The sequence below is a fragment of the Schistocerca serialis genome, chromosome 2, assembly GCF_023864345.2.
Source record: "Schistocerca serialis cubense isolate TAMUIC-IGC-003099 chromosome 2, iqSchSeri2.2, whole genome shotgun sequence".
Lineage (NCBI taxonomy): Eukaryota > Metazoa > Arthropoda > Insecta > Orthoptera > Acrididae > Schistocerca > Schistocerca serialis.
Window position 1 is genome coordinate 1158122085 of NC_064639.1, and position 19742 is coordinate 1158141826.

The 19742-nt window shown below is 42.7% G+C and overlaps 1 protein-coding gene and 1 pseudogene across 1 annotated transcript in view; both read left to right on the top strand.

Annotated features, from left to right (window-relative positions):
• LOC126456684 (uncharacterized) overlaps positions 1-19742 on the top strand; it is an 856126-nt gene that overhangs the window by 225095 nt on the left and 611289 nt on the right. The window lies entirely within an intron of this gene.
• On the top strand, positions 10264-10381 carry LOC126458887 (5S ribosomal RNA; annotated as a pseudogene).

Genomic DNA, 19742 nt, shown 5'->3' on the forward strand with positions numbered 1-19742 from the left:
CTGTAGTGGAAGCTATCGTCCTGAATAAATGTTCGTCAGACGAGAACTGTCATTTCTTCTTGAAACAAGTCTTCCACGGTGGAAAGCAAACCGCGCAGAAATGGCGGACCGGCGTCTGCGTGAGGCGAGCGCATGGGCCATGCGGCTGCAAATGGCACAGAAATTGGAAAGCAGCGGAGATGTATGAAAGGGAATCATCAGGAGACTAGGCCTCGCCCACAGCTCGTGGTCGTGCGGTAGCGTTCTCGCTTCCCGCGCCCGGGTTCCCCGGTTAGATTCCCGGCGGGGTCAGAGATTTTCTCTACCTCGTGATGACTGGATGTTGTGTGATGTCCTTAGGTTAGTTAGGTTTAAGTAGTTCTAATTTCTAGGGGACTGATGACCATAGATGTCAAGTCCCATAGTGTTCAGAGCCATTTGAACCATATGACTAGGACTGCACTGTGTTGAGCAACCCTTCCACAATATTTATGTTCTCCTGGTACAGAGGTGCTTGAATCTAATATTCAGGCCGAGCGAGGTGGCACAATGGTCAACACACTGGGCTCGCACTCGGGAGGACGATGATTCAAACCAGATATAGGTTTTCCTTGATTGCCGGGACGATTCCTTTGAAAGCACACGATCGATTTCGTTCCTCATCCTTGAACCAATCCGAGCTTGTGTTCCGTCCTTTTTCTACTTTGTAGTTTCTAAATTGAGCCGCCTTCTTTATGCCATGTGAGCCAACGCAACGAAGGTATAAAGCATTTGTTATTGTTTTTGTTATGGTTTTGCATTGATCGAGAATGAAACAATGAAAAACGAATCGCGATGTTATAGCAAGCAATGAGACTTTGGAGTGTGCCGTTACATGTTTTAAACTGCATCAAACGAAAAAGTATTACTGAAATGTGTACCTATTAGTTTATTGTAAACCCCGTTGATTTCAATAAACAGCCGGCCGATGTGACCGTGCGGTTAAAGGCGCTTCAGTCTGGAACCGCGCGACCGCAACGGTCGCAGGTTCGAATCCTGCCTCGGGCATGGATGTGTGTGATGTCCTTAGGTTAGTTCGGTTTAATTAGTTCTACGTTCTAGGCGACTGATGACCTCAGAAGTTAAGTCCCATAGTGCTCAGAGCCATTTGAACCATTTTTTCAATAAACAAATAAACCGGCTAGATGGCAACAAGGATTACACAGAAAGAGAAAAAGAGGGCAGATATTGACAGGTGGTATTGTGTGGCAGTTACCGTGGTTGCGACACTGTTTGTAACACGACTTATCTCACGAGTCTGTACCATTGAGAAGAGTAGCCGTTCCCGTTTCTTCACAAAGAAATAATATGGCAGTTAAGTCGAGATACTACTTGTACATTTCGCATCAGTCTCTATACTGTATCCTGAATTTATTATTTTTGTCACTACCTCTACAAGAGCGCAGCGTTTAATTGTAGGAGCAGCCTCCTGCATCACTACACCGAGACAAACCTCCCGAAGTTCAGATTTAAAGCTTTGGCTTTGCAGAGCTGCGTCTAAAGGACAGAGCTTGGCCACTGTACGCGTCACAACTGTCGGGTGAAAGTGAAGGGGTTGGCGTCGTGGCTGGATGCCCGTGGTGCCGGGCGAATATTTACACTTCTACGAGGGGACAGTATCAGCTTGAGGCCGATGCATCGATTACGATTATACGGGCCGCGAAATGCTCTAATGCGGCGGTGCTGAGCCGGGGATCAGATCGGCTATCTGTGTAACGAGACAGCGTTACGAATGCAGCGGTCTCGTTATGGCAGCCGGCTAGACACAACGGACAACGAGCTCTCGCCCGCAGCAGGTGCCCGAGCCGTGGCGAGCGAGAAGTCCCTGCAACCTCGTGACGTAAGACAAGCGTTTCCCTAACAAACGACCACCGGTAGCGCGCTGAATTAACACTGCGGCCAAACACATTACTCTTACACAGCGCAGTAACACACGCATTTTGCTCCTTAGATTCTAGATTGATAGAATCTGTAACCACGTGAGTAGTGCCGCCCCGGCGCGAAGTTTTGGATACTTGTTCCTGTCTGATTTGCATAAGCATAAGGTGCCTATCACAGCCAATTTAACGAGCGCAGTACATATTGAATAACCAGGAGCTTTGTTTCGTAATTTGAGTTAAACATCATGGCACTAGACTTCACGACAGGAGACAGGAGGATGGGGAAAAAAATTGATGAAATACTTATTAAACGAAAAATACGGAGGATATATAAATAATCATGGAAAATCTAAATCAGAATGGCCACATGGATTGATTGAGTAATCGATTTGTTTGCGGTGGATGGGGCTTGTGGGAGGGGGGGGGGAGGTGTTGTAAGAGACTAAACACCAAGGTAAACAGTCAAACAGTTCCTCGATCAACGTCTTCGGTGGCAGTGCGTCCACCATAAATGTTATCGTATGAGGAAAGTACATGACAAGGGCAAAAGCGAGACACTAAAGGCAATACTGAGACCAGAGCTGATTAGCGATTTACAGAAAAGTAAAGGCGTATGAATTGGATCGGTACATAGATTAGAGCAGACGAGTGGTCTCTCAGGGCTCACTCATGACGAGAGAAACTCCTCCGGCATCCAACCCCGCCAGCTCGATTAAGGGCGAGGACAGCTATAGAACCAAGAATGCCTTCTATTCAAGACATCCAGAAAATTAAAAGGGGAAAGGCTAAAGATGTAATGGATATTGGCTGGACCGTCAATAATAAAACAAGATGAGAGAAACAGTTAAGTGCGAAAGTGACGTCAATTTTACAGTCATCCCGCCGCAGATCCATCACAGGCAGAGCGTTAAAAAGTAGGGCAGCACCCACTAGCCATCAGAGTACTATTCCTGAAACGGAAGAGGAGGGAAAAGAGGCACACCGCTTAAAAGCAGTCAAAACAGAAGAAAGGAGGGATGTCAGAGGTGGCAGCAGAGGAGGCAGGATCGAGCGTCCCCCACACCCAGCATGGACCAAATGGAAATAAATTAATAGCTGGACCAGTTCACGGGGCCTCGTATTCAGCGGAGTTGAAGACAACAACTGGACGTGCAGAAAGCAAAAAATATATAGAGGAGCAAAAATAGCCAGGTGTGTTTTTAAAATTAAAAGAAGTTCAAAAATAAATTACCAGTTTTGACTTACGGCAGTGACATATGAACTTTAAATGCTAAAGCCTTTCGAAAACTGAACTGTGGAGATTCAAGTTGTGAATTCATACGGAAATACGGGAAAACAAGACAAAAAAAGTTAAAGTAATTCTCATTCATTGTTTAACCTCAGTTGCACATTTTTAATTACATGATAAGTTTCGATCACTCTCGATTATCTTCAGATCCAAAACAAAGTAAAACTAAATACGGACCGTCTAATATTTTAAAATAAGAACAAAAAGAATTGTAGATAAACGTAGAAATTATCTATGAAGCTGCGTCAACAACCTGTCTTGTCTATTCAGGACTTCGTATCACAGCAGTGTGCTTTGAAATTACAGTCAGTATTTTAAACTGGTGTCTGGTGGAGGTAGGGAAAAGTGGAGAGGAAAAGGAGGCGACTGCAAAACACAGTACTCCGAGATGAGGTTCTGAATACACAAGACGGGTTGCTGACTCAGTTACTTACGTAAATTCTAGATTTATACACAACGCTTTTCTCTACTTTTTGCATAATATTAGGCGCTACGTGTTTAGTTCTACTTCGTTTCAAATCTGGAGGTCATCGAGAGTGATCGAAACATGTAACGTGATTAAAAATATGTAACTGAGACTGAACAATAAATCAGAATTATTTTACGTATCAGTGCATCTGCTGATTCTTTCGAGAGAAAAATGTCGGCTACGGTGAAAAACAAAAATATTGGTAAGTGAACAGATTGGAGTAGCAGACGAATTTATAACCGCAAGGCAAATGATCTGTTACGAGCCACAAAACGTATTTTCATACTAATTTTCCACTCAACTGTGTTTGTTATTTACTTTATTTGAAAACGATTTCTAAGTCTTTTACGACTTCACCGTCAGTCACTTCGACACAGTGAACGAAATGGTATACACATAGGAGGATGCTGTGTTATCGCAATAGGATAGAATTGTGAGTGCATACGACTTCGATAACTCTGACAAAGTTCGTAAAGGAGAAGCCGTAAAAGGCTTCGAAATTGATTGAGCGGAAAATCAGTGTGCAGGTAACCTTAGAAGTCAACAACAAAATAATTCACAGCTGGAGTCCCAATATTCATCTTTATGGAAGCAAAAATCACTAAACTAAGTGAAGTTAGTCGGGGCTTATAGGCAGGCGAATGGATGGTAGAAGGCCGAAGGAAGTTCCTTGATAGTTTACGGTGATAGTCTGCACTGGTCTCCTAGAATCTTCACGAGTCTCATTGAGCCTCGATGAGTCTCATGAAGTTTTCACGAGTCTCCTAGAGTTGTCAGAAAACTCCTGGAGTCTTCACGAGTCTCCTGGAGTATTCGTGAGTCTCGTGGAGTGTTCACGAATGTCCTGAAGTATTTACTAGACTTCTGGAGCCTTCGATATTCTCTCGGAATCTGCACTAGCCTCCAGGAGTCTCTAGTCTCCAGCAGTCTCGTGGAAGTCCTTTCCATCTGTTGAGTATTAAAGAAGAAGTTTTAAGAGGACACTGACGCTTACTAATCACTCAGGAGATCTTAACCTATGTTAAATATTTTTTTCGTTATCTGTTTCCGCGCCTGTCGAAAGTAAATAAATAAGTAAATATAGTCATTGACCGATTTCGCGGATCTTTCTGTCATTTGCTAAAGGTTCCGCCAGAGGCCTTTTAGCCACCAGTGAGTGTGAAATGACTATTGACGGAGACAGATTGAAGTGAAAGAGAACTGCAGTGCTGTTGTCGTAATTCTGCAAGCGAAGGTCCAGCGTACCACCGCGTCTGACTTCCGCGACTGGACAGAGTCGTGTGCTGCAGTAACGCCCGGCGCGGCAGTAATAGCAGGATGTGGGGCAGAATGTGTGAGGCCTACGAGGGCCCGCGACAGCGCGCTCCCGCCGTGCATCACGAGCGGCAGTAACGGCCGCTAATTGGCAGAAACCTGGCGCGCGCTAACGGAACGCATTAATTCGCGATCGCGGCTGTGCGCACTCGGATTTCCAGGACGGTGGACCCGCTGCCGATTTATGGCAGCTAATCACCGCGTCTCGCCGGCGGACTCCTCGGGGTGTGATTTGGGGGGGCGGCAGCTGCGTGCCGGCGCGCCAAAGGTCAGCCGCTGCTACACGCGCTGAAATTACGTCGCTTTACACCGCAGGCGCGAGAAAAAGACACTCACTCTTACTTCTGGAAACGTGGTCCTGCTCCGAGACTGGGAGGCAACGACGAGCTACCTTTCTCAGCGGCGTCGCCGTACACAGGGTGTTTCGAAAATACTGTACAAACTTTTGAGACAGTTTCCTTACACCGAAACAAGAGAAAACAGACAAACAAATGTCCGAACATCCTTCATTATCGAGTTAGTAACTAAAATTTACGACTTAGGCGACTGTACTTCACCAACACACAAACTCATAATAAACACTCGAAATGTCCTCCTCTTGTTTCTAAACACGCATGCAATTGTCGAAGCACGGACACCCTTTCAAATACTCCCTGCCGGTTTCCAATGGGAACGCAGGCTTCCATGACACATCGATGGTGAGTTTCTGTATCTGGGTGGTCAGCTGCGTAGCTCAATCGTTTAAGTTGCCCCACAGGGACAGTAACCCAAAAGGCTGATGTGGAGGAAACGTGCAGACCATGGAACTGATCCTCCTCTACCAATCCATCTGTCATAGCAGGTATCATCCAATGCAATTCCAACCCTGAGACTGAAATGTGCTGGAGCTCCATCAAGCGATTGGAAGAGATGGCATATCAAATTTCCGCAGCCAAAACATATGGGCTGATTGCAGCCCTTATTCTACTGTATATTCTAGACATCGGCCTCAGTTTAAAATTAATGTGTGGGCTGGAATTGCAGGTGACTGCCTGGTAGGGCCATACGTTCTCCCATCTCGCCTTGCAGGTGATGTCTTCAGAGACTTTATTCAGAACCCCCTCCAGGACCTGCTAGATGTGCCCATGCAAAGAAGAAAGTCAACAACAAAATAATTCACAGCTGGAGTCCCAATATTCATCTCATCGAGGCTCCATGAGACTCGTGAAGATTCTAGGAGACCAGTGCAGACTATCACCGTAAACTATCAAGGAACTTCCTTCGGCCTTCTACCATCCATTCGCCTGCCTATAAGCCCCGACTAACTTCACTTAGTTTAGTGATTTTTGCTTCCATAAAGGTGAATATTGGGACTCCAGCTGTGAATTATTTTGTTGTTGACTTTCTTCTTTGCATGGGCACATCTAGCAGGTTCTGGAGGGGGTTCTGAATAAAGTCTCTGAAGACATCACCTGCAAGGCGAGATGGGAGAACGTATGGCCCTACCAGGCAGTCACCTGCAATTCCAGCCCACACATTAATTTTAAACTGAGGCCGATGTCTAGAATATACAGTAGAATAAGGGCTGCAATCAGCCCATATGTTTTGGCTGCGGAAATATGATATGCCATCTCTTCCAATCGTTGCCTCGTCTGTTAACAAGACTGAATGTTCAAATTTTCAAATGCGTGTGAAATCTGATGGGACTTAACTGCTAAGGTCATCAGTCCCCAAGCTTACACACTACTTAACCTAAACTATCCTAAGGACAAACACACACACCCATGCCCGAAGGAGGACTCGAACCTCTGCGGGGACCAGCCGCTCAGCCAAGAACGAATACACAAATTTATGTGCTTCTGGAGTGTGGGATGCACCTACAATAGGAAGCATCCGAGAGTGGGGATGCATCTACAACAGAAAGTTTCCCAGAGTGGGAATGCGTCCATCCTTAAATTTAATGACACGTTGTGTCATATTGCACGACATGACAAATGCCATGTTGGTTGATATGAAGGTCTGTGCAGTGTTATACGACAAGACATCATGTGTCACTTTACTTTACTTCACACAATGTACTATATTGCATGACATGGGTACTAATACTAAGAAGTAAAAAAGCGCGAGTATGTCATGTTTTGATTTAAATATCGTTGAAGCTGCTAAATAAGTCAAAAAGGTAGTACCTTTGTTTTACATCTCTAACTCCACTAAGGACGACAGCAGCATTTCTGATTCCTGCTCAACTGTCCTCCAGAACGTAATTGCACAATACTCAAAATTTTCCGCATACCAAACATAGCTTCATGCTTGGTGCCGGAGAATGTTGTGCAAAATGTTACTGTTGTTGATTGTACAGCGTGCTGTAAAGTGGTTCAAACGGCTCTCAGCACTATGGGACTTAACTTCTGAGGTCATCAGTCCCCTAGAACTTAGAACTATTTTAACTTAACTAACCTAAGGACATCACACACATCCATGCCCGAGGCAGGATTCGAACCTGCGACCGTAGCAGTCACGCGGTTCCAGACTGTAGCTCCTAGAACCGCACGGCCACTCCGGCCGGCTGAAGATTTCATTGTCTGATTTTTTCGACTATGATTTCCAGCAATTACTGTTACACGTTCTGCCTTCGCGTGTGCGGAAACAGCACCGCTGTGGAAAGGAGGTAGTGGAGGGCCGCGTGGCTTATCCGGTGATTACAGACATATTCATTACACTGTAGGTCCATACTGATGTTACTGATTTCATTCCCGTCAGTCCATTCTTTTCAATTAGTTTCAGTGCATTTAACTCATATTAGCATCGGTGATTGTGATGAAAGTGTGTAAGAGTATTATCAAGTTTGTGTTGTCGTTGATGGGAGAACGGAGGCGGAGGGAAACTGCGTGATGAGATACAACCTACACTCTTTCATAGCACCGTAGCGATCGCCATTGAGGACACAGACGCGGATCATTAATAGCGTCACTTTCTAGCAGCACATTAGAAACTGCGTAGCTATTTCAAATTTAACTTGGAACTGTGACGCAAAGTGTGATTAGCTGAATGCTTCCGCCCCTACCCCTCCTGTCCTTGCTGGGATACTGGCGATAAAAAATGTCTCCAACTCGGCGTCCGAACCGGTTAACAGCTGTCGTGCATAAGCAACTTAGCCTACGCAGGCGGGTGGCATGTTGTCTCATTAGCGTAGTTCTAGTACTGCGAGCGTATTATTTGATTAATACGCTCATGTCTAGACTGCCTGCTGATATGAAATGGTAATATTTTGACTAGATCTGTAAGTTGGTGAAGTCGCCATAGGAGCCATAGGCCACTAATTACGGTATGTCAGTCACTCGCTCACCCTGCAGCTATACCATGATCGTCGAGTTTGAGCCAGAATAGCTCAGCCGGTAGAGTGTTAGGACTGCATAATGCACTGCTTGGTTATGTCATTATTTGAAACATAAATTCTGGCCATAAACATACAAAAAATGTATAAATTTCTCAGACGTTTTAGAAAGAAACTAATACAGAAGAAACTGTGAGATGCCAAGTGCAGTCGGAGAACGAAACTGCGAAGAAAAAATGAATAAGAACTACAGAAACAGAATTCGACAAAAATGAGAGCTGCGTGCAAACTGAGAAAACTGAATCATAAATCTTCGCGTGATCCAGCACTGTCCTGTCACACTTGATGCTAATACAATAGTACTAATAATAATAAATGACATTTTAAGACGTAACTATTAAATTATAGGTTATCGCAAAAAAACTTACAGATAATCTATATTAACTACGCTGAAGTCTAGTAGATGCTTGCTTCGTCATTAACACACGTCTAGAGGTGACTGGGTAAATCATTGAACTGTTGTACCTGATTGTTATGCAAATAACGAAAATGAATTTCATTTCAGGTTCTGGGACGTGGTGTATTTCACTAAGAAGCTATCACACATGGAACATACGGCGCACACATTGTTCCTCAATCAAATGAATTCAGTCTTTCTCGATACCATTTTATTTACGTGAAGCACCACCATACGCGATAGCTACTCTGTTAGTACAAGGTCACACTCGGTAGTCCGTTTTACAAATCGTTCAGTTTCGAATACCGAGTAGAGAAAACAAAAAAAATGAGGGTGTCCAGCTCATTACACTGTCTCAAAAAGCGCTTGAACTGTCATATACGTAAGTAAACAGTCTTTCGTGAAAGAAACTCGTACAGAAAAAGACTGACAGGTGCCAAGTGCAGTTGCAGAACGAAATTGCGAAGAAAAAAAGAATACGAATTAAAGAAAGACAATTCATCGAAAAAATATGAGAGCTACATGGAAACTGAGAAAACTGGATCACAAAGTTTCGCACGATCCAGTCACGCCTCTACAGATGCTGCTCTCACTACGTCGTATATTTTTTACAGTACCGTCTAGTAGGACGTTGGATATTAAACTTCATTCGACGGTGAGATCAGCACAAGCTCAGATTGAGGAAGGATTGCCATTTCGGCGATTTAGGGAAAACAATTAAAACGTAAATCTTGATAGCCTCCTAATCCGAGCCGAAAGACCTGCCACTGCGTCACTTCGCTCTTTTGTAACAATGTGAGCCTCCACCCTCCACCACATGTCCTTTTTTTTCTGGAATAAAGACAGAAATGTCATAAATTGAAGTAACAGAGAAACAATAAAATAAAAATAAATAACAAATTTCTGGAGATCGAGAAATTGATGTAATAGTCTCTAAAGCAATTTACTTTAGAAAACACTAAATTATTAAGAGGGTAGGATACAAAAAAAGCTGGAGTAATGACAGGAAATTCAAAAACCAAAGAGATATTGAAGTTAAGATCTTGAATGAACCAATGTGTCGCTCTGCGTCTCATAAATAACTGAATTGTTTTTTTTTTTATTTGATAGGGATAACTTTAGATGTAAAAAAGCTACGCTAGTACGATGCGCTTTTCAAAAGTAGTAGAGAAATCGAGAAACAAAGTTTTACGATCCTGCTGAATACCATACGAGAAAGCTAGCCGCCCAGCAGTAGCCGTAGCGCAACCGGCTAAGGCAGCAGACTGGAAGCAGTGGTGCCACGTTCCGGCACCGTCAGTTCTTTAATTTTTTCTAATCTTCCACCACAAGCTTATATCGATACAGCAGATCGTGTTTCTTCGGAAACGAACAATAATTATAATAATGATAATGATAATCATTGTAGAACATTCATGACTTGGTATAAATAACGGCGTTATAATAAGGAATCACGATGAAACAGTTTATTTATCAATACGTTTATCCACGTACAGCAATTACAGTGTACGTTATTCAAAGCAGGCCAACGTCCTAGCCGCAGTGGTAACACCGGTTCCCGTCAGATCACCGAAGTTAAGCGCTGTCGGGCTGGTCTAGCACTTGGGTGGGTGACCATCCGGTCTGCCGAGCGCTGTTGGCAGTTGGGGTGCACTCAGCCCTTGTGAGGCAAACTGAGGAGCTACTCGACTGAGAAGTAGCGGCTCCGGTCTGGTTAACTGGCATGCGACCGGGAGAGCGGCGTGCTGCCTCTCCGTATCCGCATCCAGTGGCGCCTGTGGGTGAGGATGACACGGCGGCCGGTCGGTACCGGTGGGTGGGGCTTCATGGCCTGTTTGGGCGGGGAGAGAGAGAGAGAGAGAGAGAAAGAGAGTTATTCAAAGTAGGTATATAGCCTGTTATGACTTCATTGCAGTACACCTATGTATGTACCGATAAATGAAAGTTAATTGCATCACGATTTTATTTCCGCGGATACGTGATTCGTTATAGCGACACACGATTTTGGTGGAAGATTATGAAAAGATACAACATTACATGGCTGGGACGCAGTGCGGGTGGATTTTCAGTATGACACCCCTGCCTGCTGCGTTATTGCTGGGGCGCAGCGACTGGCCATCCCGTATGATATTCAACAGGGTCAAAAATTTCTGGAGCTCGAAACCGCTAGAAAGAGCACTGTTTTAGAGCAAGCTTTATTACATCGAAGTATGTGCTACAACTACGCGAAAGATTGGCAAAATTCTTTTATGCTTAGTGGATGACGAAATACAACTGTGATTTAAATTGTCGGTTTAAGTAGGTGCAAAATGCACCAAGTCAGGTTTTCAATTTGATTCGATTTGTTGTACCGCTAACTAGTTTAGAGCCACTGCACGCTCGTTATCAGATGAAAATGTTACAGGACATATGTTTTCTGGAACATGTGGAGCTAAAAACTAGCTAGCTAGACGCTGGCCTAGGTACACATGGTCCAGAAAACAGCTTTCTTGTAAAACCTTCATTTGAGAAAGAGCCTGCAGTGAACCGAAAACTACTTAATGGCACAATAAATTGTATCAGATTCAAAAAGGGGCTGACTGAATTTTATACCAGCACTAGCTAGTGCCCAGCATTTCGTGGGTGTGTATTTACTCCGAACTTCCATTGGTTCACCTCCTCCTTGCTCCTCTCTCTCTCTCTCGACTTTCTCCACCCCACACTCTCTGTCCATCTGCTCCTCCCCCATCCAATTCCATCTCCCCCTCTCCCCTCTCTCCGTTCATCTCTTGCTCTCCCCTGCTCACTCTCCGCGTTATCATTCCCACCCCAAAATGAGTCTGGTGGTTCTTACCACCACAGTATTTCTTTCCGGTTCGTAACTAATATGCGTAGGAAATTTTATTGGAATCGTTCCCGGGATTTAGTATGTGCATTTTTCCCGTGGTTTTGCCCGTGAATGCACACGTCAAATATATTTCACATATATTTAACATATTTCACACGTATTTGTACACATCTGTAGCGAATTTCGCCCTGTAGACTCATCTTCATGTAGGTCACTGTTTACGATGTTGCATCTCCTGAACTTAGTATCGTACAATGACGTAATTTTGCAGGTAGGTTACATCCAGCGGTACACGTGGCTACTGTTCGCTAACTCTGTTGTGAGTAGAGTCAGTGGCAAAAAAGTAATATGTTAAAACGTCACGCATGACGTGGTGGTTTTTCATGCGTCTCAGTCGTTATGACGTCATATATCGTCAACTATGTGTCGTACAACGATATAATTTCGCTGGTACAATCAGTGGTATACGTGAATATTGTCTGATTAATTCGTTGCGAATACACTCAGCGGGAAAGAAGTAATAAATTAAAACGTCGTATGCATGGAGCAGTTTTACTCCATGAACAGCGAAAACGTAGAATCTATAAACTTATTTCTCTTTCATCATTTTGAAATGAAGGGTAAAGTCTGTTGCAAAACACTAAATGCTGCCATTCCCAAAATATGGATATTGGCGTTTCGTGGGCTACACTCTTTTGTCACTCCCACCCCCTCGCCTGTGACGCTCACAGCTATTGCAGACAGTAAGTGATATGTGTATCAAGTTTGGCTGAAATCGATCCAATGATTTAGAAGCAGATTTCGAACGTCCATCCATTTTTTTAATATGTATGGATAAATCGCCTGTGGCCCCTCTTGTTATATGCTTCCCTTGTAATTGGAAATGAGGCACTTAATTTAGATAAAACAGGTGATCCTGTTAACGGCAGAGATGCAGCAAATCAGGATAATGTCGGCTGTTACCTGAAGTGATTTACGGAACCTACAGTGGCCGGACGGTCTTTGTTAGTAAGAGGCCAGCGCGCTGGCCGCTGCCTCAGCTCGCCGGGTTTGCGTGAGGAGCGTGGCGCAGCTGACAGACGGCCCGGCCCGGTGCACTCACAAGATGTTTGTTTGCACACCTGCTGCCCCAGTCCAGTGGCTGGTGCTCCTTCCTGCCACTGCGGCCGCACTCGGCTGCTAATGGTGGCGTTGCGGTCGCAGGTGTGACTGCTGCCTTCTCTTTGCATTCCGTGTGGCCCAGTTTGAGACCACACAGAAGAAGCCGGTTGTTCACTGTGAGGATGAGGCCACGATTCTCGAATTCCTGTGGTTCCGACAGTAGGAGTTAGTATATGCGTGTCGTAATAATTTCATATGTAGTCTCGTCCTTCTCAGTCAGTCGGATCTGCGTCACAAATAGATGGAGGACACTGAGGATAATCTACTTTGCGTTTAAAATTCGGATGGTTTCTACAGTTACAGTTTTTTCCAGTATATTTATTAGTTGATGTTCATTTAACCTTAATAATTCAGTGTATATGTTACTGTAAGAGTAAGATGATTTGTAAATCTTAGAATTAACTGGTGAAACCCAAGACTTACCATTACGGTGCGGTAAAAGTCCGAAATTTCTTATTACATCCGTAGATTTCGAACTTTTACCGAGAGATGTTGGTAAATCTTAGGGTATACACATATCAACTGGTAAAACTGTATTCATTAAAAAAAATCAGCTTAGCAATCAGTGAAATAGTTTGTATTCATCGTAAATTTATGTATTTTAAACATTCTAGCATTACAATGTGTTCATAATGAGCAATATTCCATATTAGTGAAAAATATTGTCAAAAATGTTACCTTGTGAACGTTAATTTTCGTTACAACAAGGCCGTCTGTTGTGGCCTTTCGAATTACATAATATAGAAGACGATTTACACAAGCATTTTTTAGTTGGACACTTATTTAAGGAATTGCTCTTTTTGAACCCTTGTCCTACAGCAAAAGATTGTTTGGCAGCCACTTCCTGTAGACTAATTTCTTCTCTTGCTGTTTCTTCGTCTTTGATAAATTTTCCTTGCACAATGTAAATTGGTTCCTAGTGTGGAATGACTTCAGTTTACGAGCTTTGGTGCCAAGTTGAAAACATTCGTTATCCTGAATATTTATTACCATTGCTATTACAGTTTTTGCATCAGGTTTTGCTCTGCCTACATCAGGTACTTTGGTTCTGACATTCTGTCCAACAGAAGGTTTTGGAGTTTCGTTACATGAGGCTGCTTTCATTTTCTTTGTCTGCAACTGAAGGCCTTCTTTGGCAGCTCCTCGGATCCGTTTCACTTTATTAACACTGTTGAAGCTGTCAGCGTGTCATGACAACCGTCAGCTGGTGCCAGTGTCTCTGTCGTCAACTCCCGTGTCTCACGTGGCTCCTCACCTGTTGCAGACGCACTTTCCACCTCCGTTTCTTCTATTCCAGTACCTCATTCACTGGCATCAATTTCTTGGCCGTCATTTTCAATTTCCTGTGAGTCGGTGGAAGTGGTGTTTAACATCGTTCCCAAGTCTTCTTCAGTGGAGCAACTGAGGTCGCAATGCCCATTTTCATAGGAACCCCAAACATGGCTCCGTATGGTGAACATCTGATCCCTTCATGATAAGCCCTAGTTTTCATTGCTTTCCCAAATCACAGTCCTTCAGACCATTTTGAAGTTTCATTTGTTTCTATCCAAGGTGGTAACGTATTTTCGATATCTTGATTTGCAGTTCGACTGATCCCTGAGACCGTGCCTCGGCTTCACGTGGAGTATCTTTGTATCACTCCACAACCCACATAAACTTTGAATGACTCGGTTACAAAACTCTCTACCATTATCAGAATGAAGGATACTTGGGGCACGGAATGTGGTAAAAATGTGCTACTTCATCAGCCCTTTTCGAAGTTGGTGCGCGGAGGATGACAAATTTTGTAAATTGATCTTGGTATACAAGTATGAACTTCTACTTATTGTCTGGGTTTGCCTGCATGTCGATTTAGTCAATCTCGCATCGTGAATTCATTTCACTATGTATGATAGGTTTCACTACAACAACCCTTTGCAATGTTTTTTGCTTTTGCTGACATGGTTCAGATAATCTCAAATAGGTAACGATTGATTCAACAGTCACATTCTTGTACCTCCAACTCAGTTCCACAATCATCCGTGTTCGGCCGCCATGGAATATGGCAACGTGGGTCTCATGTAGTACGTTAAACAGTTCGTCAAAACGAACGTAATAACGAATTTCTTCTTTTCCAGCAGACACAGGTGTTTCTCTTCACCTCTGATGTTGAGAACATCATATCGCTTCAAACGTCTGAAGTGAACAGAGTTTTTATTGGAAACGATTTTTGCATTTTTCACTTCACTTAACAGAATATTATATTGCTCACCAGTTACATAAAAATTGTTGTTCTTCTTATTATTCGCTGATTCACTTAGAAGTTCATAAAACCTGTTACGCATACCATCACTCATTCTGATGCGAAGCTGCAGAAGAAACGCCAATAAGACGAGTCGGAAAGACGACCGTACGCGCGATGCTCGACCCTTTCTGAAGCCACGCAGCGGTGCGCGGACTGAGAACTCATGACTGCCAACAAAGAAACTTATCTGAACACAAAATTGGCAACAATGACACTTGTGTGAAACTGCACGACGGAGGCGGGAGTCTTAGGTCCAGCTTTTACCTGTTTGCATTGGTAAATCCTAAGATTTACGAATGTCTCTTGATAGAAGTTCGAAATATATGCAAGTAATCAGAAATTTCGGACTTCTACCACACCGCGATGGTAAATCTTAGGTTTCACCAGTTAATTCTAGGACTTACCAACTATCTTACCTGTACAGTAACATACATACTGATTAATATTATATGAAATGACCATGTAATTGTTGCTAACAGTCAGGATAGTCTACAAAGAGCAGCATAACAACTATAAAGAATATGCACTTCATACTATTTGCGGATGTCTGATAACAAATCAAAGGTGATGGAATTTTATGGGAAAAGTAAAATTAGATCCAAAATTGTAATAAATTACAAACTAATAGAGGAAGTAACAAATGTATAACACATGGGATGCAATACATCACATGAAGACGAAACAGATTTTTAACATTAAAGATATTTCACTTAATGAAGGGTACTATTGGACGAAGGATTAGAAACGATGGTAAGTAAAGAGACAGTTCTGAAATTTTACAGAACATTGTTCTTCGCGGTCGTAATGTATGGAAGTGAAACATGGATAACAACAAAAAAAGGGCATAAGAAGAATCTAGGGCGAGGAAATGTGATTTCTCAGATATGTACCAGGATACACAAGACATGATCGAAAGCATAATGCAGAATAGGGGCAGAATTAGGATTATTTCTTCTCCCAAGCGTTTATCCTCTAGCACAAGTCTGATTTTCCAGGATGTGCCCTATGGACTTCCTAATGCCACAGTCCTCGACGTAACCTAAGGGAATGAGTCAAGACAGCCATCTGTCTGTGAATCGTGTAAACTTTTGTGTGTCGTACAGTAAAGATTAACTTTTCTAAACGAAAACATACAGGGAAGGTCCCATCAATAGGATGATGACAAACTACCACAAATGGTACACAATCCAAACCGAAAGAACGAGGAAATAGTGAGGCACACAACCAGATAGAAGGACTTGACTAATCATTATATGCAGCCGTAACAGGCCTAATGCACCCGAAACATGATGATGACGATATTCAGGCGCAGATGATACTGATATGGTAGGAGTCTTAGTATAGTACATAATACTAAGTCAATCTTGAGATGTAGATTGATAAACCTATTAAACAGTATCACTGTAATAGCCATCATTTCATAAAAACGACAAAAACAAATTCAACACTAGCAGCTAAAAATTACAATATCCGTGAATACGTGTTTGTTTTTCCTAAGTGACGGCTCAAGTGAAATGATAAGAGTGTAACTATGCGAAAGAGATTTATTGTAGTGATATTTGACTTCCGAAGAAATCAGTAACAGTATTAAAGTACTAAGTTGACTCGTAACAACTTATACAACTTATAATAATAATATTAATAGTTCTTTTCCGTTTACTGGATTCTGCTTTTGAAAGTATTAAGAAAGATCACAGAGTCCTTTTTATTATTCCCCGTTGTTTAGTATTGTTACGATAAATAATATTTACGTGAAACCCCAGAAAGGAGAACGAAGTTTTACGCCTAGGCTTGAAGCAAATAGCATTGGCAAGCCACACAGCGAATATCTCCAGAAAAAGGTGATGTCAGTTAACTGCTTCCATCCCAGGTGTTGCACTCTTTTGTGTTTATTCAAAGCTCCATGGAACACTCCACTGTGTGGTTTTTTCCTCGCTGTGCGGTGTACTTAAGGCTTCCGGTAATTATACAACTTAACAGCGGTCTGCGGAGTGTAACAAGCTCCCATAAACTGAAACAGCCCGTTATGTCAATTATAAGAAACTTTACTGCACTAGTGGAGTGAAATCAGTATCCTCATCTGAGTTTCTATTTTCAAAGAAAAAGTGTGCGCTGAACTGAATGGGGCTGGGTTTTTGTGTTCTGAAGGAAGCTAGAGCATCCTTTCAACATCATGACTGGTCTCTGGAAGTTTCTAGACCAACTGTTTTCCAGTACTCTTTATTAAAAATGGGAAAGAGATTATTTCGAGCAGATACAGTTTGCAAGTTTGCCCTAATTTTGTTAAGAAAGAATTTTTTTTATTAAATCGGTGCTCAACGTGTATAATTCAGTTTTATTATTTAGGTCAATTTACCAAATCTGGCAGCTATAAGCCAACTGATGACAAAGAAAATTTTTATATGATTGCTCGCTCTCGTGTCAGAAGTTTCATGCAGTTGTCCTATTTTGTTACCCATGTGTAGCAGAATGCAAAGATAGTTTCGTGAAGGGGCAAACCACATTAGGCTTGAAATGCGTGTCACATTCAGCACGTTATTTAAAGCTTAAACACTTCGTTTTAACGCAGGATACTGCTCTGACAAAGTCTTAAGGAAAAACTCCTACAGTCTCGTAAATCTATATTTTGTTTCGTGCCTTGAAACAGCGCCACTCCGGTAATTAACTGCAGTCGCATATTGCATTACAAATGTAATGTATTGCGAATACATAGAAAGAAGGATCCTTTATTGTATGATTATATGATAGCGGAACAAACACTGGTAGCAGTTACTTCTGTAAAATATCTGGGAGTACGCGTGTAGAACGATTTGAAGTGGAATCATCATATAAAATTAATTGTTGGTAAGGCGTGTACCAGGTTCAGATTCATTGGGAGAGTCCTTAGAAAATGTAGTCCATTACAAAGGAGGTGGCTTACAAAACACTCGTTCGACCTATACTTGAGTATTGCTCATCAGTGTGGGATCCGTACCAGGTCGGGTTGACGGAGGACACAGAGAAGATCCAAAGAAGAGCGGCCCGTTTCGTCACAGGGTTATTTGGTAAACGTGATAGCGTTACGGAGATGTTTAATAAACTCAAGTGGCAGACTCTGCAAGAGAGGCGCTCTGCATCGCGGTGTAGCTTGCTATCCAGGTTTCGAGAGGGTGCGTTTCTGGATGCTTCCCCCTACTCATACCTCCAGAGGAGATCACGAATGTAAAATTAGAGAGATTCGAGCGCGCACGGAGGCTTTCCGGCAGTCGTTCTTCCCGCGAACCATACGCGACTGGAACAGGAAAGGGAGGTAATGACGATGGCACGTAAAGTGCCCTCCGCCACACACCGTTGGGTGGCTTGCGGAGTATAAATGTAGATGTAGACTGCTAAGGAATGAGCCCAGGAACACGCATACTTTGCGGCTTTGTTGTGTAGGTTGGCAACGAGTGCCCCTTTGCAAATACTTCATTATGTCGTACAGTTTATGATAAATATCTTCCTATTGGATTGATGTACAGTCCTTATAGGTGTTATAAAGCGATTTCAAATCATGCCACGTGCCCAAAACCACTTAAATTCTATGGATTCCGTAACGTGCGCTGAACTACGCAATCGAACGACGCTGGTTCAGCGAGTAAGAGGAGAAACGCTATGGCTTCAGCGATTCCAAGTTCGCTGTATTTGTTGGGATACCCCGAAAGATTATGTAAGCAAATATGTAATTATGCCTTAACTTATATGAAACGACTGCTGTTATTGATCGAATGCGTTACCATTTCAAATTTCAGTGGCGACATTAATATTTTCACTTATTTTTACGGATCAGTTTGAACCTTCTGGACGGACGATTGTTGCTCATCGCCTTGAAATTGTGAGCGTATTTTTCTGATCTTCTGCACTATGACCAAAACACATACTTCTCAGGTGTCAGTATTATTTTCTCTCTTTAAAACCCTGAACTAAGGATACCCAATGGATTTACGTTACGGCTTTTTGCTCAGAGCATTAGATTCTCTTTCTAAAAAGATTCAAAAAATCTAATTCCTAATTTCATTGAATCTGTGGAGGTGTCTTTTAGCTAGAGCTCAGTGATAACTAGTAATAAAACACAAGCAAGTGAACGATTTTCGTCGCATTAAGATTTCAACAACATTGGAGGCGTCTCGTTGTTAAAAGTGACTAAAACTTGTACAGGTTTCAGTATATCTTGTAATTTTCCCCGTTAGTGTAGACACCACGGGCAGCTCACTTTTGAAAGATCCAACAACAGAGCATTAGGCGTGGCTGGTGCCTTCTTCATAACATGCACTAAGGTAAACAGAGGAGCGATCGTTGTACTGGCGGGGGCACCTGTCCCTAACTCACGTTGACGTATTTTGTAACAAGTGAGCTCTGCTTTCGCTGGGTATCTCTACCCATAGGCATCAAATCTCCATAAATTCCTTTAATTCTCTTTGTATCCTGTTTCACGTGTCTGCCTCTATGCCTTATTCACTACCAGTGTGACGTCACAAACTACCGCCAATTCACTATTCCACATGGAATCCAAGAGAGAGTCACTCGGTCACTTTATGAAACTGACAAGAAAAGCTACATAATAGAAAATTTAGTATCACCATCCACACAGTAACATTCTCTTGGTGACTATGTATGTAACCACGGTTTGAATAATGTGATGTAGTTACACTACATTAAAAAAGAGACTTCTCTTTGGATAATCCTAAATTCTTTTCGTGCGTTTCGATTGTT